The 26,690-nt window shown below is 48.8% G+C and overlaps 1 protein-coding gene across 1 annotated transcript in view; it reads right to left on the bottom strand.

Annotated features, from left to right (window-relative positions):
• The window catches only part of CD151 (CD151 molecule (Raph blood group)), a 42,716-nt gene extending 19,438 nt beyond the window's left edge, over window positions 1–23,278 (bottom strand). The window contains exons 1-2 of the mRNA XM_076344253.1: window positions 23,193–23,278; window positions 5,177–5,297 (exon numbers count right to left, since the gene is read on the bottom strand). The gene's annotated coding sequence lies outside the window, so the exon portion shown is untranslated. The remainder of the gene's footprint in view (window positions 1–5,176; window positions 5,298–23,192) is intronic.
• Window positions 23,279–26,690: the final 3,412 nt, after the last annotated feature.

Raw genomic sequence — 26,690 nt, forward strand, 5'->3', positions numbered from 1 at the left:
AAATTTTTCCTTACATCCAATCTAAACCTCCCCTGCCGCAACTTGAGGCCATTTCCTCTCGTCCTATCGCTTGTTACTTCGGAGAAAAGACCAACACCCACCTCGCTACAACCTCCTTTCAGGTAGTTGTAGAGAGCGATGAGGTCTCCCCTCAGCCTCCTTTTCTCCAGGCTAAACAACCCCAGTTCCCTCAGCTGCTCCTCATAAGACTTGTTCTCCAGACCCCTCACCAGCCTCGTTGCCCTTCTCTGGACACGCTCCAGCACCTCAACGTCCTTCTTGTAGTGAGGGGCCCAAAACTGAACACAGTATTCGAGGTGCGGCCTCACCAGGGCCGAGTACAGGGGCACGATCACTTCCCTACTCCTACTGGCCACACTAGTTCTGATACAGGCCAGGATGCCATTGGCCTTCTTGGCCGCCTGGGCACACTGCCGGCTCATGTTCAGCCGGCTGTCGACCAACACCCCCAGGTCCTTCTCTGCTGGGCAGCTTTCCAGCCACTCTTCCCCAAGCCTGTAGCGCTGCATGGGGTTGTTGTGGCCGAAGTGCAGGACCCGGCACTTGGCCTTGTTGAACCTCATACAGTTGGCCTGGGCCCATCGATCCAGCCTGTCCAGGTCCCTCTGAAGAGCCTTCCTACCCTCGAGCAGATCAACACTCCCACCCAACTTGGTGTCGTCTGCAAACTTACTGAGGGTGCACTCAATCCCCTCATCCAGATCATCAATAAAGATATTAAACAAGACCGGCCCCAGTACTGAGCCCTGGGGAACACCGCTCGTGACCGGCCGCCAACTGGATGTAACTCCATTCACCACAACTCTCTGGGCCCGGCCATCCAGCCAGTTTTTGACCCAGCGCAGAGTCCACCTGTCTAAGCCGTGAGCCGCCAGCTTCTCGAGGAGAATGCTGTGGGAGACAGTGTCAAAGGCCTTGCTGAAGTCCAGGTAGACCACATCCACAGCCTTTCCCTCATCCACTAGGCGGGTCACCTGGTCATAGAAGGAGATCAGGTTGGTCAAGCAGGACCTGCCTTTCATGAATCCGTGCTGGCTAGGCCGGATCCCCTGGTTGTCCCGCTCATGCCTTGTGAGCGCCCTCAAGATGAGCCGCTCCATAATCTTCCCCGGCACCGAGGTCAGGCTGACAGGCCTGTAGTTCCCCGGATCCTCCTTCCGGCCCTTCTTGTGGATGGGTGTCACATTGGCAAGCCTCCAGTCTTCCGGGACCTCCCCCGTTAACCAGGACTGCTGATAAATGATGGAGAGCGGCTTGGCGAGCACCTCCGCCAGCTCCCTCAGCACTCTCGGGTGGATCCCATCCGGCCCCATAGACTTGTGAGTGTCCAGGTGGCATAGCAGGTCATTGACTGCTTCCTCCTGGATTACGGGGGGTTCATCCTGCTCGCCGTCCCCGTCTTCCAGCTCGGGGGGCCGAGTACCCTGAGGATAACTGGTCTGCCTGTTAAAGACTGAGGCAAAGAAGGCATTGAGTACCTCAGCCTTTTCCTCATCCTCAGTGACAATGTTCCCCCTTGCATCCAATAAAGGATGGAGATTCTCCTTGGCTCTCTTCTTGTCATTAATATATTTGTAAAAACTTTTTTTGTTGTCTTTAACGACAGCGGCCAGATTGCGTTCTAGCTGGGCTTTTGCCTTTCTCATTTCTTCTCTGCACGACCTAACGAGATCCCTGTACTCTTCTTGAGTCGCCTGCCCCTTCTTCCACAAGCGGTAAACTCTCCTTTTTTTCCTGAGTCCCAGCAAGAGCTCCCCGTTCAGCCAGGCCGGTCGTCTTCCCCGCCCATTCTTCTTACGGCGTACAGGGACAGCCTGCTCCTGCGCCTTTAAGACTTCCTTCTTGAAGATCGTCCAGCCTTCCTGGACCCCTTTGCCCTTCAGGACCGTCTCCCACGGGACTCTCTCAACCAGCGTCCTGAACAGGCCAAAGTCCGCCCTCCGGAAGTCCATGGTTGCGGTTTTGCTGCCCCCCCTCCTTACTTCACCGAGAATCGAGAATTCTACCATTTCATGGTCGCTAAGCCCAAGACGGCCTCCGACCACCACATCTCCCACCAGTCCTTCTCTGTTTGTAAACAGCAGGTCGAGCGAGGCACCTCCCCTGGTAGGCTCACTTACCAGCTGTGTCAGGAAGTTGTCTTCCACACACTCCAGGAACCTCCTAGACTGCTTCCTCTCTGCCATGTTGTATTTCCAGCAGACATCCGGGAAGTTGAAATCCCCCACGAGAACAAGGGCTAGCGATTGAGAAACTTCTGCCAGCCGCTTATAGAACGCTTCATCCGCCCCTTCATCCTGGTTGGGTGGTCTATAACAGACTCCCAGCAGGATATCTGCCTCGTTGGCCTTCCCCCTCATCCTTACCCATAGACACTCAACCGTACCATCATCACAATCGTTGAGCTCTATACAATCAAAACACTCCCTAACATACAGGGCCACCCCACCGCCTCTCCTTCCTCGCCTGTCCCTTCTGAAGAGTCTGTAGCCATCCATTGCAGCACTCCAGTCGTGAGAGTCACCCCACCATGTTTCTGTGAGGGCGACTAAGTCATATCTCTCCCGCTGCACAATGGCTTCCAGCCATTGAACATGGGATGAACATGGGGGGCCTCATCCTGAATTCACTGACATGACCAGGGTCTCTTGGCTTCAGTCACCTTTATAACAGACCCTCAGAAGTGACATGAATCACTCTTGAAACCAGACAAGAAGAAGCAACATTAATTAACACACATGGTTATATTCTATTTTAAAACACTGAGGCAAAGGTCTATTCTGAATCACATTGATAATTACGAATGAGCTCTCCAGCGGACAGAAAATGGCGAGCTATGCCACAAGGGTGTATTTACAAATGCATAAAAACATACTAATTAGACATGAGCTTCATAACAGGAAGCGCTTTGCTAACTGAAAAAGTGGTTAGAAGACCAAAAGCACTTCCATAATGAAGTTCACTTGGTCCAGTCCAATAGACAGTAGCTTTATCAGCAAGTTAAATATAAGTAAGCAATCATGGGATACAGGCTGTGAAATTTAGTCATACAATGAAGAGAGGTATTTTTATGTAATTTGCCAGAAATCAACAACAGGTTCCTACTATGCTCACACTGCAATGTAAGTGACAAGGAGAAACAATGTTCTAACTAGAACAAAATGCACAAAGATGGGAGGAAAAAACAAGGACAAACTCAGTGCGACAGAACCTGCACATGAAAGGGAGGGGTAACTGTTTGAAGATTAATTCAAGAAACTGGGAGTTGAACAGCTTGAATCCAATTCTCCGCTCTGACACGGACTTTGTGCATAGCCTTGGGCAAGTCCCTTAGTCTGTCCCTTGCCTCTGCTCTTCCTCCCCAGTGCAGGACCCTCACCTTTCTCTAAACCCAGTGATGTTGTAAGGATCTGCACTGAGAAACCCTGCTGACAGAGGAATGCCAGCTGTGAGGTATGACAGGCTCCAGGTGACTGGTGTATTGGTAAAAGCCCTACAGCAACACAATTTCACTGCCTCAAAAGTGCTTTTGCTGGTACAGGCTACTTTGGCCAGTGAACTGGTACAACCTCTTTTGGGGTCAGTAAAATCCATACTTATAATGAGAGGACTGGTAAAGCGATTTTGGCAACCATTTACAAGGCATGCTGGCTCAAATACATCAAAGATTGCGAGATGCTAGTAATAAAGTACGACAGAATGGAGGGATTATGAAGCACCTACATGAAGAGCAAGAAGGAAAAGACGACCCACCTATACAAACATCTCAAAAAAATAAAAAAGAAAAAAGAAAAAGAGAGTGAACTCATCCTGCCCTGTCTAACTGCAAGCCACAACCTCCCAGCTGGATAAGAACACACAGTGCATGACTGCCAGGCAAGGCAGGGGTCACTTCAAAAGTGAAACCATTCCATGGCCTGATTTTCTTGGGCTCTCATCCTACTGAGACTGATCCCTTAGGACAAACTGGACAACAGGAATGCACCAGAAGTTGAGCAGTTTGGCTCCAGTTCTGGGTGCTGAGCACCTGGGAACACAAACACTACATAAACAGTCATTTTGTTGTGCTGAGCCACCTAAAATCTCAATGGCAGGACTTGCTCTGGTTATCCCACATCAGGCCACTGTATTTTTATTTGCAGGCCCAAAGGCACATACAGGCACGAACCCACATCCCAGCTCAGAAAGCATGTGGCATGCACACACACACACACTCCTGCTGGCTAGACATTCATTTAGTCATCACAGACATTGCTTGGTACATTTGCCTCAACCTGCACAGTAACAGTACTTAATTAAACAGCAAAGAAAGCCAGGCCTGCAGGCTTTTTCTGCACAACCTGCCCTAAAGCACGATCAGACGGATGGGGAAGAAACAATGCCAAAGCAAATGGAATAGCTCCCAGGCCATTAAAAGCATCATTATTTTTAAGTATTGATTTTTGAGTGATAGCAAGAAAATTGGTATCCAACACATCAGTGCTGTCTGTTTCATAGATAACTTGTGTGCCCGAAGTTAGATAACTTCTAACATCTTTGCCAACACACACAAGAAAGACTTGCTGGAGGAAATCCCACTATGCTGCTATGAAAGTGCAGCTCCCAAAGGGCTGCAAGTCCAACATCGTCAGCCCCCTGACAATACCACCACCTCACACACCCAGTGGGCACGCTGCTGGCCTGGAGGGCAAGGTTCGGCTACGCCGGAGTCTATCTGAGCTGGGCCAGATAACCCTGGCCCTGAGGCAGCTCTCAGCAAACAAAGCAGACATCGTCCCCTTGATATGTGCAATGCAGGTGTGGGCCAATAACCTATTATCTTCAGCAAACTGACTGAAGACCTCATTCTCCAGCAAGGCTAAACTCCAACCTTTGAAAGCATGACCTCTCTAAGTTCCCCCTCTGTAAGATGAAAATATCACCACCGCCACTTTACCTACCCCACTGAACATCCTCAGAAAAGGCCTCCAGTTGCTTATCAACTTGCCAGCACATCTCACACAGCCCAGAAAGCAGCCAGAAGTCCTTAAGTAAAGCCTTCCCAGGAGAGGAACTCTAAAGCTTGCAGTTGAAGAGCTCCAATTTACACAACTACCGAGTGCCATTATTCACCCCAAACTGATAGACAACATGGGTCAACAGTCTTGACACTGACCTTTCACCACCAAAGCAGCTCACAGCACCAGTGCAAATGTTCGGTCCTCTTCAAGTGCTTTCTTCCACCCGCTCTCTTCTTGCTGGCTCTGGTCCTCTGCTGGATTCAGGAAAGCAGAAAGCTGAAAAAGAAAAGGAAAGAGATGCAGAGAATCATGGACTATGTCAAAGATTATTCTGGGAATCAATATTTGATAATATGCTTTGCCGTCAAGTCCTCCTTTTAATAGAGAGCACATGTTTTCAGAATGCATCTCATGAATGCATTTGATTAAACTGCAAAGTGTGCGCTGGATAATGGGGGAGAGCCAAACTGTGGCAGTGGGGAGTGTGAAGATCTTCTGATGGTAGGAAGCTGTCAGAACAGGTTTATATTCACTGCTGCATCCTGTAAATGCTGCTATCATTTCTGTCAAGGCTGTGTACACACCACAATGACAGCTCATTCTGGTGCAAAAGGCCTGAAAGTAACTCCATGAGAAAGCTCAGGAAGAAGACCCTTCTGTGCAGTGTGAAGCCCTAGCTGGTGTTAGGGCCTCAAAGTGCTCATTGCACCTAGCCCTCCCACGGGAACTGCCCGGGAAGAGGGAAGAGGTGGGCAGACAGTACCAGAACTCATTGCGTACGTCCATCCTCTGCTCCCAGGGCTTATGAGCCCCAGGATATAGAGCACGAACCAGAGCAGGGCCCCTGCAGAGAAAAAGCACGCTAGGAAGTCACCGTTTCCTTCAGCCTCTATCCTTACTAAAGCATAATCAAGACACAGGTCCTAAGCACCATGGCAGGCTCTGCTCCCCTGAATTCATCTGCCACTGCCAGCCCTCCTAGAGTAAGGCTTTAACCTCCCAGTGTAAATGCACAGTACCTCCCTCAGATAAGCAAAAAGCCACAGGAAGGTGCCTTCAAACTTAACGGGAGTTATTTCTCTACAACATTACTACATTTATCATAGAATCATAGAATGGTTTGGGTTGGAAGGGACCTCTAAAGGTCATCTAGTCCAACCCCCCTGCCGTGGGCAGGGACATCTTCAACTACGTCAGGTTGCTCAGAGCCCCGTCCAACCTGACCTGGAATGTTTCCAGGGATGGGGCATCCACCACCTCTCTGGGCAACCTGCTCCAGTGTTTCACCACCCTCAGCGTAAAAAATTTCTTCCTTATATCTAGTCAGAATCTACCCTCTTTTAGCTTAAAACCATTCCGCCTTGTCCTATTACTGCAGGCCCTATTAAAAAGTCTGTCCCCATCTTTCTTGTAAGCCCCCTTCAAGTATTGAAAGGCTGCAATAAGGTGTCCCCGGACCCTTCTCTTCTCCAGGCTGAACAACCCCACCTCTCTCAGCCTTTCTTCATAGGAGAGGTGTTCCATCCCTCTGACCATTTTTGTGGCCCTCTTCCGGATCCGCTCCAACAGGTCTGTGTCTTTCTTATGCTGAGGACTCCACAGCTGGATGTAGTACTCCAGGTGGGGGTCTCACCAGAGCAGAGTAGAGGGGCAGAATCCCCTCCCTCGACCTGCTGGCCCACGCTGCTTCTGATGCAGCCCACAATACAATTGGCCTTCTGGGCTGCAAGCACACATTGCTGGCTCATGTCCAGCTTTTCATCCACTAGTACCCCCAAGTCCTTCTCGGCCGGGCTGCTCTCAATCCCTTTATCCCCCAGCCTGTATTGATACTGGGGGTCACCCCGACCCAGGGGCAGGACCTTGCACTTGGCCTTGTTGAACCTCAGAAGGTTCACATGGGCCCACTTCTTGAGCTTCTCCAGGTCCCTTTGGATGGCATCCCATCCCTCAGGTGTGTCAGCCACACCACTCAGCTTAGCGTCATCTGCAAACTTGCTGAGGGTGCACTCGATCCCACTGTCTATGTCACTGATGAAGATATTAAACAGTACTGGTCCCAATACAGACCCCAGAGGGACATCACTCATCACTGATCTCCATCTAGACATGGAGCCATTGACCACTACTCTCTGGATGCGACAATCCAGCCAATTCCTTATCCACCAAATAGTCCATCCATCAAATCCATCTCTCTCCAATTTAGAGAGAAGGATGTTGTGGGGGACCATGTCAAAGGTGTTACAGAAGTCCAAATAGGTGACATCCGTAGCTCTTCCCTTGTCCACTGATGTAGTCACTCCATCATAGTAGGCCACTAGGTGGGTCAGGCAAGACTTGCCCCTGGTGAAGCCATGCTGGCTGTCTCAAATCACCTCCCTGTCCTCCATGTGCCTTAGCACAGCTTCCAGGAGGATCTGTTCCATGATCTTCCCAGGCACAGAGGTGAGGCTGACAGGTCAGTAGTTCCCAGGGTCCTCCTTTCTACCCTTTTTAAAAATGGGTGCAATGTTTCCCTTTTTCCAGTCAGCAGGGACTTCATCTGACTGCCGTGACTTTTTGAATATCACGCAGAGTGGCTTGGCAACTACATCAGCCAATTACCTCAGGACTCTGGGATGCATCTCATCAGGTCCCATAGACTTATGTATGTTCAGGTTCCTCAGGTGGTCTCGAACCTGATCTTCTCTTACAGTGGGATGGACTTTTCTCCCCCAGTCCCTGCCTTGACGTCCATCCACTTGAGAGGTGTGAGAAGAGAGACTGCCAGTGAAGACTGAGGCAAAGAAGTTGTTGAGTACCTCAGCCTTCTCCTCGTCCGTTGTTAGCAGTTTGCCAGTCGTGTTCATCAGGGAGGGTACATTTTCTTTGACCTTCCTTTTCTGGCTGACATACCTATAGAAGCCCTTCTTATTATTCTTTGTGTCCCTTGCCAATTTCAGCTCCAGCCGTGCCTTGGCCTTCCTGACCCCATCCCTACACAACTGGGCAGCATCCCTATACTCTTCCCAGGATACCTGTCCCTGCTTCCACTGCATCTGCATTTCCCTTCTTGCCCTTTAGTTTGACCAGCAGGTCTTGACCCATCCATGCTGGTCTCTTGACATCTTTTCCTGATTTCTTACACATGGGGATTGAGAGCTCTTGTGCTCTATGGAAAGCATCCTTAAAAATCTGCCAGCTCTGTTCTGCTCCCTTGTCCCTGAGGGCAGTTTCCCAGGGGGTCCTATTGACTAACTCCTTGAACAGCTGGAAGCTTGCTTTCCTAAAATTCAGGGTCCTGACTTTACTCTTCGCCTGACCCATATCTCTCAGGACTGCAAACTCCACCAGCGCATGAGCACTGCAGCCCAGGCTGCCTCCAATCTTGACGTCACCGATTAGCTCACTTGCGTTGGTGACCAACAGGTCCAGTAACGCATCCCCTCTGGTAGGACTGTCTATTACCTGGTTTAAGAAGTTATCCTCAATGCACTCCAGGAGTCTCCTGGATTGCCTACAGCTCGCCGTGCTACTTTTCCAGCAGATGTTGGGGTGGTTGAAGTCCCCCAGCAGGATGAGAGCCTGCAGGCACGATGCCTCCTGTAGCTGGAGTAAGAAGGCTTCGTCAATAGGCTCCCCTTGATCAGGCGGCCTGTAGTAAACACCAACCACAAGGTTCCCTTTGTTGCCTCGGTCTCTAATTCTTACCCATAAGCTTTCAACCTGCTCACGGCTATTCTTCAGAGGCAGCTCTTCACAATCTATCCATTTCTTGATATAGAGGGCAACCCTTCCGCCTCTCCTTCCTCACCTGTCCCTTCTGAACGGCTTGTAGCCATTTGTCATGGTTTAACCCCAGCCAGCAACTAAGCACCACACAGCAGCTCACTCACTCCCGCCGGTGGGATGGGGGAGAGAATCGGCAGAGTAAAAATGAGAAAACTCATGGGTTGAGATAAAGACAGTTTAATAGGTAAAGCAAAAGCCGCGCACGCAAGCAAAGCAAAACAAGGAATTCATTCATTACTTCCCATCGGCAGGCAGGTGTTCAGCCATCCCCAGGAAAGCCGGGCTCCATCATGCATAATGGTTACTTGGGAAGACAAACACCATAACTCCAAATATCCCCCCCTTCCTTCTTCTTCCCCCAGCTTTATATGCTGAGCATGACGTCATATGGTATGGAACATCCGTTTGGTCAGTTGGGGTCAGCTGTCCCTGCTGTGTCCCCTCCCAACTTCTTGTGCACCCACAGCATACTCGTTGGTGGGGTGGTGTGAGAAGCAGAAAAGGCCTTGACTCTGTGTAAACACTGCTCAGCAACACTGAAAAACATCCCTGTATTATCAACACTGTTTTCAGCACAAAACCAAAACACAGCCCCATACTGTGAAGAAAATTAACTCTACCCCAGTCAAAACCAGCACGCCATTGATAGCCACACTCCAGTCATGGGATTCGTCCCACCAAGTTTCAGTAATGGCAAGTAGGTTGTAGCTTTTTAGCAGCACAGCGGCTTCCAGATCCTCCTGTTTGTTGTCCATGCTGCGTGCACTGGTGCAGAGGCATTTCAGCTGGGCTGTTGGCCATGTTACCTTTTTAGAGGAACACACCTTATTCCATTGAGGTATTTCACCGGTGTTTCCCTGTTGGCTCCTATTACCTCAGGATCCCCTGGCTCCTCTCTGTAAGAATTCAAGTGTGCTCCAGTGAACCCAGCACATCTCAGAGCAACAGGCTGAGGGCCCTTGCTAGCTCCCTGTCCCTCTAACCTTGGCAAGGCTGCTGTACTGGAAAATGGCCTCTAGCATCCCCTCTGTCCCCTGCTTTTCTAAGATAGAGGGTCCCAAACTTTTTGCAATCATTTGTACTGCCACATCGTCAGCCATCTCACCCTCATCCCACAGCAGGCAAGTTTGATTCTCCCTGCAATCTGTTTCCATTGGCATTGAAGGCAGCAAGATGGAGAGGGGAATAGCAATTCTTCCTCCCTAACCTGTCTGTTTGGATACTGAATTAATGATCCTTTGATCTACACCCTGACACTAACTTACTTCGCAGCCTAAGGCTTAAACTCTTATCTATTGCCCGTACTGGGATATGGAAGCAGTAATACTTCCTGACTTGCCTGGGTGGGATAATGGGGTGTTTGCAAACCACTCGGAAAGAGAAAAAAAGTTACTTTTTATTAGCAGATCAAATTTAACACAATTCATAACCATTTTAACTTCCTATTATCTTCAAGGGGAGGTTCCTGCAGGCCTTTATCTAACATAGTATGGGTGACACACCTTCATTTATAATCAGCTTGGATTACTCCTGCTTCCATTCCCTATGAAAAGGAATGCTCTGGTAAGAGCTAGAAACTTGTTGATTCACATTACTATGTAGCCTCTAGACCACAAAAACATCTCTTGAGAGAAACAGTGGAAATACCAGCACTTGAGCCATTGAGAAGCAGGCCAAACAAAGTCCTGTAATCATTAATTAAAGTAAAGATCAGACAAAGGAGCTTTCTGAGGAACTGGGGAGAGGAGGGAAGGCACAGGCAGCGCGATCACCTGCAAAGCAAGCAATAGCTCTGAAGCATCCTCAGTCCTGAGGCTGGGCCCAAACTCTCCTCAAGCAGCCCTTGTGCCCTACCATTTATCCATCTGCTTCATGCTGCTCCCACACTCCTGCCCTTTCAGAAGAGAAAGCCGACCCAGGATGCAAAGCTGAACGCTGACCCAGGATGCAAAGCTGAATGCTTTGCTTTCCATCTCAGCATGTTGGAGCATGCTAGAAAGTAAAAGTACTTGTGCCTCTAGGGCTAGGGAGAAGGCAAAACACAAGCCAGACATCCAGTGAGGCAAAGAAGCTCCTTCTCAGGAATTGTCATTTATACTTGTGTGTGAGGCAGGCACACAGAACAGATTTTGGTCCAAAACCCTCCCCCCTGACCCTTCACATGGAAGCTGAACTAATTTAGCACTGCTGAATGAGATTCCCCAGACCACAGCTTGGAAATTGCCTTTATCTCCTTCTGCTAGTTGTCTAAACTGATTATGTGCTCCTGAGGGCATGGAGTCATCTTCCTTGACTGTACAGTACCTAGCACAAAAGGATCTCACCCCGAGCCGTTTAGGGGCTGCTGAGAAATGAGAAATACAAAGCAATGTTTTCTAGCCACATCACCTGCTCCTACCAGGAATGTGTACAGTGGTTCTGGGAGAGGTGGAGACAACTTAGAAAGACACCTACATTCAACAAGAAGTAAGATCTCTTGGCCATCTTTGGCAGACCCTGCTTGGCCCTACCTCTGAAGAACTTAGAGAGGATAAGCAATATCCCACCTTGGGAGTTTGGGAGGATCTCACCTCAACACCCTCTGGGTCTAGGCGTCATCTCCACAGGCGCATCACAGTCCTGCTGTCACCCCTCGGGACGCTTGCCAAATCCCTCCTTTCTTCTACTCTGGCTCGAGCTGCTGCATTTGAATAGACCCCTCAAGAGAGATGCAGACCCTTAACTCCTGCTAATTTTGATGAGAGTCAGGTATCCAGTGAGGAATTGTGTGCCTAACACACATGAGGAGCCGCCTGCTCTGGGACAAGTGCTGTCTCTCAGGAAAAGAGCACTAGCCCTTCCGCTCATTTTTTCGAGACTGTTTACTCCCCAGGGGAGGGACTTACTGAAGCATAAATAACAATGAGCATAAATTTCAAATTCAGCAAGGATTTACATGTTCAGCACCACACACATACCTGTGAATTAAGTGTTTTATGAGGGGGTTAGTCAAACCTGGGCAAGGTGATGGCTGGCTTCAGGATCCTTGAGGATAAAAGGAACCCTAGCGTAAAACCAATTTCACAACCGTTAAGAAAAAGAAAGCGTGAAAGAGAAAGAAAGAGTGATCGAGTGTGCCTGGGACTGCGCGTGTCTGTGCTCTAGCACTGGTCCACTACAAAGCAAACACAAAACCCTTCATAGGGCTTTCAGGTCCTAACAAAACATACACAGCCAGCCACATCCTGAGAGCTGAAAGCCCCTGCCTGCTGCTCCCAGAAGTGGATAACCAGGGAAGCAAACGGCCCCTCCAAGCACCCAGGCTCCATCGGGAGCTGGAAGGCAGGCAAGAGACCAGCATGCACTGCGCAACCAATGGGAACTCCTTCTGCGTCAAACAACATCCTCTTGTACCTCATAAGGCCTCCTTTATCCTGAAGGATCCCGAAGCACTTTACACTATTTATACACAGGAACCAGAACCACTTCAGTAGTCATTGAACTGAGGAGAGGAACAATAACCATCTCTTTTCTCTCACTCGAAGCACCAGAAATCAGTGCCTGGCATGTGTTTGCAGAGAGCTCATAGCAATGAGGGTTTGCCACGACAAGGAACAATAGTTCAAATAGGTCAGGGCTAGCCAACTGACAAAACAAACTCTTTACTGCAGCCTGCTATTGGTATTTTAAATTCTATTTTCCCAACTCTGTTCATGGGCATTGTGGGGTTTTTTATTTGTTTTGTTTTGTTTTTTTAAAGCAGGGCTTTATCTGCACTGGAGAACGTACCAGTAGCATTAAACCACATTTCTAAAAAAAACAGTTTGTGCAGAATCAGCTTTCCACCTGATCCCTTCCTATTCATTACCCTCCTATTCATTACATTCATTTTCAGCTCAGCTCTCAGAATCGAAGCCACTGGGTCCTCAGTGTTTTCAGGGAGTGCTCACAAAACCTCCCTGCCCTGTAGCCATGCCAGTACTAGGACCAAGCCAACAAGCACTAAAAATCCTGGGAGGATAAAAGTCCTCCCAGCCCCCACAAAGCCTATTCAGGCAATTCTGTACATGAATTCAAAGCGCTCTCCAAATTATGCAGCAATGATAACCATTTGTTCACTCTCTACAAATAGTTGGGTTTTTACACAGTGGTTTGAGCTCAGGGCAAAGACTAACCTGAGAGCACGTGCTGTGTTGTAGCTAGCGCGCAGTCACTCAAAATTCGGCTGCGGTCTCATCACAGAGGTACTTTCAGTTTCATTCCCTACAAATCTCTTCAGTGAAAAGGTGACTAGCTAAAAGCCGGTAGATTTTCTACCTACCCACAGTATCAGGTGCATATCCCACGGCAGGCCATCATCTTCACCTCACTGAGCTCACAAATGAATCGTGGGACTTTAAATCCCACTGTCAAAAATACGTGCAGCAGTTTTTAGAAGAGAGGGCAGGCAGCTGGTGTGTCACCACGGGGTACATTTCTAGCCTCTCAATGACACAATGTTCTATAATCTCACTGCCTGAAAGACCCTTTGCCTCCTCAAAGCATCCCAACAAAGAAAAAAAGGTAGCACGTTATAACAGGAGCACAGAGAGATCAAGTGACTCTCCCAGCAGAGAGAAGGGGTGGATTCGCTCTCCTCACATCTCAACATTCATCCTCCATCCACCGAGCTGTTCTCTGGAAGACCATTGCAGAACACAAAGCTGTAAAACACAAAGTTTTCAAGCTACTTGTTAGCACTGCCCTGCCTGTGCCTGAGACACCTGACTGCAGACAACACAAAGCAAGAAGTGCACGAAAAGCTGGCACCAGCTTTAGCTTTTGTACAGAACTTGTTCTGCTTTGAGTAGGCTGTTCCTGATCGCACTTTCTGCGGTGTAAACAAGCAAAGCAAAAGTCTCTGGAGTCAGCCCACAGATCTCTCCCAGGCACCCTGCCACAGTTTCAACTCCACAAAGATCACATTTTAAAAATAGCTGAGAAGGGATTTGACAGTGGAGACTAAGGTTAGCGGTCTTACTGCTTCAGCCATGTTGCTGATTAGCTCAGGACTGGTGCCAGCCATGCCAGAGAAAACCTCTCAGCATGTCAGCAACGGAGCTGGTACCTGCGGTCCTAGGAATGGGTCAACGTGCTCTGCAGCACCCCAGGGCACCGACAGAAGAGGGAACATCATGCAGGCACAGAACGGGGTAATACCAGCTCTAGCTCAGCATGGCAGCTAGAGATATACCAGTGACAGTATCAGGAGCCTCCCTTCCTACCCAGGACAGCCACCTCATGCGGGAACACTCTCGCATCTGGAATTACCCACTTTGTTAACAGCAGCGCCAGGAATGGCCAAGAAGTCTCTTCTGACCATCGGTCCTTATATATCCCCAACGTCCATGTCTCTGAGGATGTTTTGGAGTGATCATTGAACGCTTTGAGGAGTTATATTCCCCTCCAGAGCTAAAAACACTTTACTAGAGTCAGATCAAATATCAAACACAGTCAAGGGCAAATTAAATGACATTTCATTTCCCAGACCTGTAAGTCCAAGTTTATAGGAGCTGTCTCTCTCCTGTTGCTATAGGAGCAATGCTAGAAAAAACGCTCAATCCATGCTGCTTAAGACTGCTGAAAAGGACAATTCTTCCAGTAAAAATTAAACAACCCACAGCCAAAAATAAAACATTCCTCCCCCTTCTGCCTCACTCTTGTGTAGCAGGTTTTAATGACTCCACCAAAACCATTTACGCAGCTGTTTATAGACCAGCCTGCAAACTTGACAGGGAGGCACCAGCATGTGAATAAATAACTGGGAGGCAAGGGCTCTCCTCCAGGCAATTACTTGCTGGCCCTTCGCCAAGGCTGGGGGGAGGGGAAAAAATAAAAAGAAGTCCCTGATCCCAGGGCACGTGCCAACAAGCTCTAAAGAAATCCCCCAGCCCCAAGCCATCAACCACTTCCCTGAAACACCTCGCTCCATGGGTCTGTATACGGACCTGCACACAGAGCCACCGGGAGCTGGGCTTGCTCAGGTCCTCTCTGCTGCTTCAAATAAACACACAGGCAAAGGGCAGCTCTCCATGAAGGGTACGGAGCTATAATCAGTACAGAAACTTTGGCAAGTCTGTCTCAGCATATCATCCACTTCATTTAGAGCTGGCAGGAATAAGTAACTGGAAAAGGGTTCCTCTAACAGATGCCAGCACAAACCAGCTGGACTTCAAATGAAGCCGGGAAATCCTGCAGGGGATTTCTCCACCAACCCACCCTCAGGTTACGCTAGCACCATGTGAACAAGCTTCAATTTAAAGGAAAGCCTAAAAGGAGTTTGAAACTTAATCCTCCCCGCTACCCCCTCTGCCTTGGAGGTCAATTTTCAAGCCAAGAGGGGACTGTATCATCTCATCTGATCTCCTGTTATTTTAAAGGTTAAAATTTTAAAGGCTAAAAGTAGTCCGTTCTACAACTCTGGGACACCCTGGATTAACCCTCAAGTACCAGGAAGACTCAAGAAGACTTCAGGAGATGGGAGAAACCACATACTTTGTTCCCTCAGGAGCCTCTCAAAATGTTACTGGCACATACTCGGCATTCAGACTACTTCTTTGAGCTCAGCAGAAAGCAGCAAAGCATTTTCCTCTGCGTGCAAGAGACAGGAACATGGCAAACATCCGGCGCTGGGCAGACTCATTATCCATCTTCTCAATGCACCCCATGCCGTTAGTGAGCAGGAGGGGAAAAGCAGTCCACAGCATGGTTCACTTGTAGGTTAAGACACTCAGTAAGTCCTTAAACATTAAAAGCAAAAAATACTCAGAGAAAATCCAGGAACAACACAGACAAAAGTTTCTGAAGAAACTGAGTAACTACCTTCACTTTGACCTGAATTTCAGTCAGTACTAAATGCCCACTGTGAAAATGAGGTCCCTCTAGGGTATCAAGGGATAGAGGAACCCAAAAAACAAAAGTCACTTCTTGCTTTTGAAGAATTTAGATAAAACTCTAAAATTCATGCTGGAAGTATCCAGGGCAATTCTGGCACAGAAAGGAATTCTCCTATTACTGACCTCAGACGAAAGGGTGTTTCAGCACTGACTGCTCTGGTGTCAGGGCCACCTTCCTGCCACCCAGAAAACTCCTCACTGCACTGGTATATGCGCATACAAAAGCAGCATCTGATTTGGTAACCACTACTGTGTGCACAGACACAGGAAAACAAAAAAGACTGTTTGGTCAGGGTAATACAGGGAGAGGGGACCTGGGCTCGCCAGGTTATGGTTATCAATGTCAAAAATTGGGAGGACACTGCTGATCTGCAGCAGTTACACCCTTCGTACACAGGGAAACCAGCTTCCCACTTACACACTTGTAAATACACTGTTGACAAGAATCACACTGATATAACTACAATAATTTAATTTGGATACTCTCACTGCTCTCATCTAAGTTGGCTTCTTCCTCCCTTCTTTTTTTCCTAAAAACTTGTTAAAATTCCTGATGAAGTAGCAAACAATAAAACCTCTTTTTTCCACAAGGGGGTTTTCTTCCACATGGAGACAGACGCAGCCAAAGTAAAGCTCGTGACATCAGTGAAAGCAGATTTTTTCTTCTGCAACTGTGTCTGCTTTTCCCTCCTTCCAGGCTTCTTGCAGCACACCTGTGAGTCAGGATCCATGCTTTCCCCGTGCCTGACCAACTCTGAGGGCAAAAGGCCCAGTGAAGTCAGCAACCAGGATTTTTTCCTGGTGTAAGCACAGTGGTTTAAATTCCCTTTTTTCCTGCCTTGGGACACATTGCACACACTGGAGGTAAGGCCTGGGGAGCACACAATGGACAGAGCAGGCTTTTGTTAGGCTCTCCAGAGCCCATCTCTGAAGCTGAGTGCAGCCTCATTCTCCACGTACAGCATAGGAGCTCCGCGGGATGCTTGTACTCTTTCCCTGCTCAGGAGGAGGAAAAAACCAGCAAACTGGGACTCAAAGGCGCAGAAACCAGCCTGACAGTTCCTCCTCCCCAAATACAGAAAGAGGTCCTCCCAATAAAAGGAAATTTGTCCCTCCAAAAACCCTCCAAGTGGACAAGGTAAATTGGACACCACATCAAATTTCTCATCTCACCTCTGGCAGACCTCTCACCTAAGCCGAGTCTCCCAACAAAGATGGAAGAGGGCTACCCCATATAGCAAGGGATGACCTGCAACTAACCACAGCTTCCAGCTCGCTGGCAGTTCCACTCCTCAGCAAGTTGTACTTCCACACAGGACTGGACTCATCCCTTCTATGCTACAACAGCCGAAGCCACAAGCACGAAGCCCAGCACTTTCCCATACGCACGTTCCTTGCATACAGCACTCGACACACACACCCAAGACCCCTTCTTGCTCCAGAGCTGGCTGCTCCAAGGTACTGCCTACCATGCACGTGTCTGCGTGCCTGGCTTCTACACTTGCCGTACACCGCTGTGACTGCACACACAGCTCCCCACCACCTCCTTGGGAGCTCTGCATGCAGCTTACAGTGACCACGGAGAAAAACAACAAATCAGCTCCGTTTCCAGGGCAATGTGGGGGGAGATATGGGATATGAATTCCTCCCTTCTGGATTCCACCAAAGCTGGGAAGAAATACTGACATTCACAAGCCATGACTCACGCCTGCCTCGTCCGGCACTCCAGAAGTCCGGCTCACTGGCTGGCATGCCAGAAGTGCCAGCATGGCTGGCACCTGACAGCTGGCTCTGTTAGCATGTAAATGTGACCAAAACTGTCCTCCCCCCTTATTTTCTTTATTGTTGCAGTGTAGTGGTCACTGAGGATCAGAGCACTCCCTGAGAACACAACCATGCAGGCATCGCAGCTGTTGCTCTGGCAGGTAACAGGTCAGCGAGGCTCAAGACATGATCTACTTCACACAAAACAGAAACCTCTCCCCCAGAAATTCCTACCTCTAACTACTCTTGGTTCCAGTTTTAACTGGATCTCATTAGTGAAGGAGCCAAAGAATCCATTATACATACTCCAACTACGCTGGTAAGTCATACACTTGTATTTAAGGAGCTGCCAAGGACGTTGCCATTAACCTCCACAGAGTGTAATTCCTGACTGCCCCTCCTTCTCCCACTAGACCAGTGTCCTGCCCCCACTCACAGCTACTTATATGCATACATCCTTCTGTAGAGGAGCCGGCTACACTTTCAGGCCCCTGTTGAGCTTATTTCACTACTGCCTCAAATGCACCTACCGAGCTGTACAGCACTTTTCCAGCTCGGACTTGGGAGCCATAACCACCCAACCAGCAAGAGGAGCTTAGGTTAGAAACACAGATCAAGCTGGCCATACCCAAACGTGGCCCAGACCCCAAAACACACCTCTTATTCTGCCATGCAATACTAGGAGTGCAAAATAGTAATTATCTGCTTGGTCTTTCCCCTGTCTACTTCTGCCCCTATGGGGACAGAAGTGTTCCGGGGTGAGGTGTCAGATGTGCTTTGACCTTACCCATTGTACAGCACAGGCAGATCTTTCTCCCACAGAATCTCCAGAAGGTGTTTGTTCCTCTCAACCTGTCCCTTTCCTACAGTGGCAAAGACATCTGGGAAACATGCTGCAGATTTCAGCCCAACTCCACAGCTTCTTAGGAGTGTGCACCCTCCACTTTGCAGCTACAGGGACAAACTCCACTGAAGCACAGGCACTTAGAGGCTCACAACTCTTTCCACTGCCCCAGCTCCCCACTGCTCTGTTTTCTTTCCTATAAAAGGAAAGAGAACCTGGGTTAGAAAAGTGAACTTTGCTCCTTTTGCATTCAGATCTGGTACCAGCAATAGATAAGAAACAACAGTCAATGCCAAACGTTTTATGTCACCTACTTCTGGCTCACTTTTTTTCTTATGAAGCTTCATTACTGCTGCCAGGAACAACCCATGGGTCTGAGCAACATCCCCTCTCACACCTCCCACACGTCTCATTTCCACCTCTCTTAAGAGGCCATGCCACATCCCACATCCTCCACGCTCCCTCACTCGGATGCACTCACCTCTTACACACATTTTGAGCAGGTAGAAAAAGCGAATCTGCAGCAGCCTGCATGGATGCAGGCAATACACACTGTGCAACTCACTGCACGATTAAAATTGCATTTGTTTGGCTGTACCCTGCTGACAGCAGCTGTGAGTCAACACCCAAATAAATTTAAACAGCTGCCAAGGACCCTCCCTTAACCTCTGCAGAACATAATTCCTGATGTCCTTCCTTATCCCACTAAACCAGTATCCTGCCTCCAATAGTGTCCAGCACTGGACATCAAAACTATGCATGAAATACACACACACATAAATATATATATATCAATAACTCCATGAAGACCCCAGCTGGCATGTCATAGCAGCTACTCATGCTTGCATCCTTCTAAGGAGCCGGCTACACTTTCAGGCCCCTATTGAGCTTATTTCACTACTGCCTCAAATGCACCTACCGAGCTGTACAGCACTTTTCCAGCTCGGACTTGAGAGCCATAACCACCTGACCAGCAAGAGGAACTTAGGTTAGAAACATGGCCCAAGCTGGTCATACCCAAACATGGCCCAGACCCCAAAATACACCTCTTACTCTGCCATGCAATGCCAGGAGTGCAAAATAGTAATTATTCTCCTGCTCATTCTGCCGAGAGCTTTATTATTGTGCAGCAGCCAGGACACAGGACTAATAGGACTGACTGAATTAATTCCCTGGGATGCCAGGCTGTTGAGATCACAAGCAGAGGAGTCTGGCAGGCGGGACAGAGCAGAGCACTGGCGAGAGAGATGCCCATCAGCAGTGCTGCTATTACAGTGCTGATCCTTGCCAGGAGGATCACCGAATAGTTTTTGTGCCATGGGAGGGATGGTATGAGGTCCTCTCTGCAGAACTGACAAAACACCTCATCTCCATCCTGCAGCCCTGCTGTTCCTCATTTCTCCCTCTACACTCTGGCTTCAGGCATGGGGTAGCAGGGAAAAGTACATTTCTCACAGACTGGGAAGATAGTCACCATCTATCTGAAAAAGACAGATGCTCTGCCAAAATGAACATGCAAAAAAGAATGGGAAAATGGGGCGATTTTACAAACAGTGACACCGTTCATTTCATTTTGGCTTTGCTGCGGCAAAAGGAAAATCATGTTCAAGGTCTGAAAAGCAGGATGAGCAAATGAGATGGAAGGAGACCTGGTCTTCACCTTCAGGATCTTGAAGGTTTTTGAACAACCAGAGAGACTAAGGTTTCTGTTCCTCAGCCTGGGAAGCTGAGACGAGTTGTAATTTCCAGGAGTCACCCTCCCTCAGGCTTTCCATGACCTCAGCTGCCGCTGCACATGCTCAGGGAGAGCTGGAGGCAACTCAGTACTGAGCCCAGGAGCAGAGAGTAGAGGTGGGGAGTAGGAGAGCATTTTCTCAGGAGGTTTCAAGAGCAAAACTGATGAGGCCGCTGGGGATAGTAGTAGATTGGGACATGAAAAAGCAAACCTCCCCCTTTTTTTCAGAGTCAGTCCATCCACCTTTTATCTTTCTAAGCTTCTGTCTTAAACAGAAGGCACAAAAAAACAGAGGGACAGCGTGATTGCTTTATAAGTGATCAAATCACCTGGAAACATCAGACGAGATAGTTTGCCACATACAGGTATACATGGTGATAGAGATGTTACATGTACAAATACATGTAAATACATATTTTCCTCCTATGCATAACAAGTAGCCCAACGCACTCCTTAGGGCAGAAGCCAAACTTTGTAGAAGCAACGAGTGAATTTACCTGTGGGATGACCCAACTAGAGGAGACACAGCTCACCAGTCAACCCCTTCAGGGCTGTCTCAAGAACAAGGGAGTTGTCACCTGGTTTGTGTATGTGCAATAGGAACAGCTAGAGTTGTGCTACAACTTTTATTAGCTAGGAATAATATAATACGCCTGCTGGAAACTTCCTAATGGGGATGGATAGCACTCCATCAGCCACTCCCACCTAGCATTTTTGCTTAACAAGGGAATACAAGCAGCTTTCTTCTACCCCCTTGCTGAAGAATCTCTTAGACCCATCAACACAAGCTTTCAGAGGCTGAACTGAAAATATCCTTCTCAGAGCCATGATTTCAGCTGTGAGTGCCTTACTGTACTTGAAGAGAAGCCTGAGAGTCCTGCCCACTTCCAAACTGGCGTAAGACTTCCTTTCTGCACAAGGGACTGGGAAGCTAAAGCATCGGAGAAAAATCTCCTTGGGTTGGTATTCCCTGCTTACTTAGAAGATGGCTTTTGTATTAGATGCAAGAGAAGGAGAGCCACGGCCCCAACTGGGCTGCCAAAGGTCCTCTTACTCAGTGTTCTGCTCTCTGCACAAAGAACAAACCCTCCTTTGACACACCTGCCTTGAGACAGGAGAAGGAAAACTTGACTGTTAAGCTCTCACCAAACGTACCACAGGACGGACTAACCACCTCAGACTCCTGAGTAAAATGAGATGTCATACATGGGACATTATCTCAAGCATATAGAAAAGGTATGTTCTTAGTGTTTACTGGAGTCAACATACAGCAGGGACTGCCAGAATTTTTACCAGGCAACTGGGGGAGTCATTCTCCTCCACTGCAGAAGGACTCCAACAAGAAGGTAAACCATTATTTAAAAAAAAAAACACAGGCCAATCAATATATGCAACAGTTTGGAATAAAACATGCTTTTTGCAGAAATACAGCATATGGACAGAAAGACATCCAGGTCAGGAACTCAAGAGACATTATCGGGAAACTACAGAGCAAGGACGTGATCTCAGGATAGTTACATGGAGGAGTTCAAAAGCTGCCAACTCCTCCAACTCACAACCCAGGCTTTCAGCAAGGACATCTGACTCAAAGTACTGGCAAATAAGAGCAGCTGTAGCAAACCAGAGCCCAGACCCACCTATGCAAGCCAGCATTATGCCTTTGACAGGGACCTGTCACCAGATGCCTCAGGTAAAGCATAACTGATGCTGCCCCAAACATTGTCCAGCTTCCAACGATTTGCAGATTGGGAACTGCCTGTCCTAGGCACACAAACTCCTTCAGAGACTCTAAATACACTGAAACTTTTGCACTGATTTTTCTAGTTTCCATTGAGCTCAGCAACATCTCAGAAGAGACACATGCTCTGCTCTCTCCATCACAGGCAGTCATCTTTGGTAGCAGTGAGTGAAGCATGAAGACTGGGATGGATCTTTGTCTGACTGATGACACGCTAAGAGACTCTTCGGCCTCAACAATACCAGGCAGTAGATATTCTGTCACACCAAAAGCTTCCCTAATAACCTAGGCAATGGCCTCGCAGATGGCAAAGGAAAGGAGTTTTGGCAAAAGGGACTTGTTTCAAAACTGTTTCAACAAAATGGCCACCACTGGGCATTACCTCTGATGGGTGATGCCATTTTAATTAACCCTTGTTCTAGCAGACACCACATGAACTCTCAGAGCAAGACAGGAGGTGCTGTAGGGGGACAAAGAAAGTGAAGCAGCGTAATTTAAGGGATGCTATAGAGTAGCCTGAAATAAAGATATGTCATTGCTAAAATTCAACAGGATACTGCAACAGGTTGATTACAAAAGCCCTCAGGAAGAGTCAGGATTTTTTTAAATTTACAGCAGTTTACGTTCTTCATGAGCTGACACGGCGCAAAGGCTGCTGGGAAAGATTCCTCATGGCAAGCAACACCATGGTGCAACAATAACCCATTGCCATCAGCCTCCCATCTGATTCAACTTCCAGAAAATGAAAGAAACAGAACATCACCTGGATTTTGTGGTAAACAAGGGCTCGCTCTCCCCCTCCTCTGCCTCCAAGGGTCCCACAAGCCCAATATAAAGGCCAAGTCTTATTTGTACAACAGGGAGACTTAATTCAACAAAAGGCAGAGGGAGATAAGTGTTGTTTCACAAGATTATGGCGACATTCAGAACACGTTTCCTAATGCATGGACTGTGCAAAGCTTCTGACACCGCCCCCCCCCCCCCCCCGCAACAGGTTAAAACACTTTAAAAAAAAAATGCAAAAGCCAAGCCCCTGTGAAGTTGTACAATGCCACTGGGCGCTGATGGGGAAGCAAAGCAGTGCTGCACCAGAGCTGGCCTTCGGTGACCCCGGCGAGGTACAGACGGGCCACCTCACGGCCCGGTGGCCCAGCGTGCGGCTCGGGAGAGAGCGGCGGGTGAGCACAGCGCCAGACCCTAGCTGCAATAAACGGGGCCCACGGGCAGCGCTTTGCCACCCCTCTCCCAGGCCGGGCTGTCAGGGGCTGCTACACGCAGCACCCGCCGTCGTTCCGCCCTCCCCACCCCGCTCCCCCGCCATGCCGCTTCCCAACGGCCGCCCGTGCGCCGCACCCTCCGCCCTCCCTCCCCGGGCGGCCGCCATTTCGGGGGCGCCCGGCCTTACCCCTCCGCAGCAAGCCGCGCCGGACCGGAGTCGGTCCGCGCCGCCACACGCCCCGACCTGCCGCGCTGCGAGGGAGGGAAGGTACAGGCAGAGGGAGGGCGGGAGGGCGGCGCGGCGCGGCCAGCCCAGCCCAGCACGGGACGCCCAGCGGGCGCCACCGCCCCGACCCCGCGGGGCGGTGCCTCGTCGGGGGGCACCTCCCTCCGGCACCCCGGCCCTCACTCACAGCCCGGCCCGGCGGCAGGCATGGCCTGCCTTCGCCCCTTATGCTTATTTTCCTTTCCTGCAAAACAAAACACCCCGAAATCCGGCGGTTTGCGAGGTCTGCGGGCTCGGCGGTGCCTGCGGCGCGGTCGCGGAGCGCTTGGCGTTGCTGGTGCTGTGCAAGCCTGCCAAACCGTGCTTCTGGTAGCAGTGACACCTGGCTCTCGCCACCTGGGCCTCACACCGGCATTTTCATGGCCGCAGGCAACACATTACAGCAAACTCGAGCTGGAGCTTCTTTCTCTTTTTTTTTTTTTTTTTTTAAGGCATCAGACCTGCTTGTTAAAGAGTTTTCCATGAAACATCCTGTAAATCAAGATCAAGCCCTGACTGGCGCATTGCCTCATCCTTCCATTACATCATTTCAACTTCAGCCCAAATACCTCTGTGCTAAGCAACAGCCCCGCACAGAGGCTGGTCTCAGAAGAAAGACCCTTGGCTGCTCCCCTCAGTGGCTGAGTGGCCTTGCATGTTTTTTTAGGGGTGGGTGGGAAGAGAGGAGATCTGAGCAGGGAGGGAGGGAAAAGGCCAGTTTAGGACCTCCTGGGTGTTTGCCTCGACTGACACTTAACGTTTCCTGCCCGTGTGCCCCACTCAAGAGTCACTTCATCCTTCCCAATGAGTAAACCAACTCTTCTCTCCTCACCCTAAGCTTTAGCTTAGAGCCCCTGGAGAGCCAAGTGATTACGTAGAGCCTTAGGGTACCAGGTCACTCTTAGACATCGAAAGGTTTCTTGCAGGAAGCGTGTGGCAGAGCCAGGAGGCAACAAGAGACGCTGGCCCCTACCCCAGGCCCCAGCCCTCCTTGGCAGAGTCCTGGGTAGCCAGCCGCACTGGGCAGCTGCCTTCTTGCCAGGTCCAGAGATTTCATGTACAAACAGGAAGGAACGTAACCTCCTGCCCTGGCAGATTTGGGTCAACAAATGGACACGATTAGGCACAACTGCTGCCTGTGCCGCAGTTGTGTGTTTGGGAAAGCCTGCAGGCAAAAGTGAGATACACCACAGAACCCCCCCACCTCCCAATCCTCAGCTTATTACTGGAGTAATATATATTTACTGGAGATATGTGTTTACCTTGAAAAAACTAATTTTACCTAGAATCATAGAATCATTGAGGTTGGAAAAGACCTCTAAGATCATCGAGTCCAACCGTCAACCCAACACCACCATGCCCACTAAACCATGTCCCTAAGTGCCTCATCTACACGTCTTTTAAATACCTCCAGGGATGGGGACTCCACCACTTCCCTGGGCAGCCTGTTCCAATGTTTCACCACTCTTTCAGTAAAGAAATTTTTCCTTACATCCAATCTAAACCTCCCCTGGCGCAACTTGAGGTCATTTCCTCTCGTCCTATCGCTTGTTACTTGGGAGAAGAGACTGACACCAACCTCACTACAACCTCCTTTCAGGTAGTTGTAGAGAGCGATGAGGTCTCCCCTCAGGAGAGAGACCTGGTCAGGTCTCCTGTGGACTAGTCATTTCAGAAGAAGCACACAGCTACACTTGTATTTGCAGGATCAGGGCCTTATTAAACCACATGTCTTGATATGCATATAACACATGCCTTGCAGGCCTGAAGAGTCTGGAGCCGGATTATTGTAGCTGCACCAACTGAAATTTCCATGTGACTCAAACAGCCAGGTAAGTAATGAGCAGACTGATGGTGGCTCAAAGAGCTAACGAAGCTCTGAACTGCAGGCCTGTGGATCCGTTGGCGCTGAGCAGAAGATTAGCAAATAGAGCATTTAAAGGTGTATAGTGTGAGCTGCTATGAGATACATTTATACTTGGAGCTTAAGTACTTGCTCAATATATATATGGACTAAGCAATTAACAAGTAAAAAGAACATGAAAGACACAAACAGAAGGTGACAGGACAGAAAATAATGTGTGAGAGACTGCATGATCCCCATAGCAGGAACTGATTAAATGTTTGTAAATGGAGACTGTCCCTTGGAGTTCAGGCTGCTGGAATAAAGAAGGTAGAAGAAAACAACATCCCGAACCTTTGCAATTCCTGCATTTGTCCTGTGGGAAAGTTTTAAACGTAACACTGTGGTTTAATGCTCAGTCTTCAGCCCTGTTTTGGCTTTTCAAAGAAATGCTGTCAGGCTAATCCTGTTATGCTTACCCTTAGCATATTAACATCAGAGAGACAAGTGAAATGCAAGGCAGAGTGGGGTCCCTTTGCCTACGTGCAGAGCTTTGTGGGACTGTGGCTGCTTATCAGAGCAGCTGGTTTTTTCGCCTTTGCCCCTAGATCTGATTGTATACACAGCTGCACTGTTGCAAGTACCAGGATAAGGCTTCCCAGGCTGTAAGAAGCGTACGTACTTGTGATACGATTCCAAACTGCCTTATGGATTATGTGCAAAAAGTCACCTGTCCACTGAGAGACTGCAGCCAATACGGCACAGGAATAAGCCCCCAGGCAGAGTCTATTTTGTGTCCTCCCTTGCCTCATGCCACCTCAGGATATCCCCATTATTTGCTTTTTATTTACGCTGCAGTTTCCAGCGGTCACTTGCAAAGGGTGGCTGCTCCCAGGGCTTCCATTCAGAGTCAGGAGAGATTCTGACAAAAACAGGGGGATGTAGTGAAATTAGGAGTTTTGTGGAAAGTCTGGTCTAGTCTGGGTCTGGTATTAGGCAGGTTTAAAAACTAACATGCCCCTCTAGACTGTAAGTGTCTGGGTCTTCCAACAGGATGTTTAAATATTGTGCAGAGAGACAACAAAAGACCATCTAGTAATAAACCCCACCCTGATACTTCCTGTTGTCCAAGCACAACCTGCTCAAACTCTGTGCCACTTTGTCATGGTTGAAACAAAACTCCATGCTGTTCCTGCTAAAAAAAGATGTTGCAGTGAGTTACCTATGCTATCAATTTATAGCAAGGGAAATGAGTAATAATTTCTTTGGTCAAAGCTGCAGAGAGATTAGTTCTGTAATGCACAAACATCCAGCTGGAGACATGCCAGGGCACAAGGATTAAAAACAACCGCATTTCCTAACTCTAGTGAAAGGGATGCATGGGATGTTATTAAAATAAATGTTTAGTTCTACAAATATAGGTACAAGGTGAGAACGTGCTGTCTCTGAAAGCACTACACTGCCCCCAGACACTGGGAAAGCATCTCCCCTTTTTCTCCTCCCTGCTCTGCTTGAAAGAGGTGAAAAAATAAGACTGGAGATGAATTGCTCCTGTGCTGCCTCCAAGACATGGGTTC

This window comes from Aptenodytes patagonicus, chromosome 7 (genome assembly GCF_965638725.1).
Source record: "Aptenodytes patagonicus chromosome 7, bAptPat1.pri.cur, whole genome shotgun sequence".
NCBI lineage: Eukaryota > Metazoa > Chordata > Aves > Sphenisciformes > Spheniscidae > Aptenodytes > Aptenodytes patagonicus.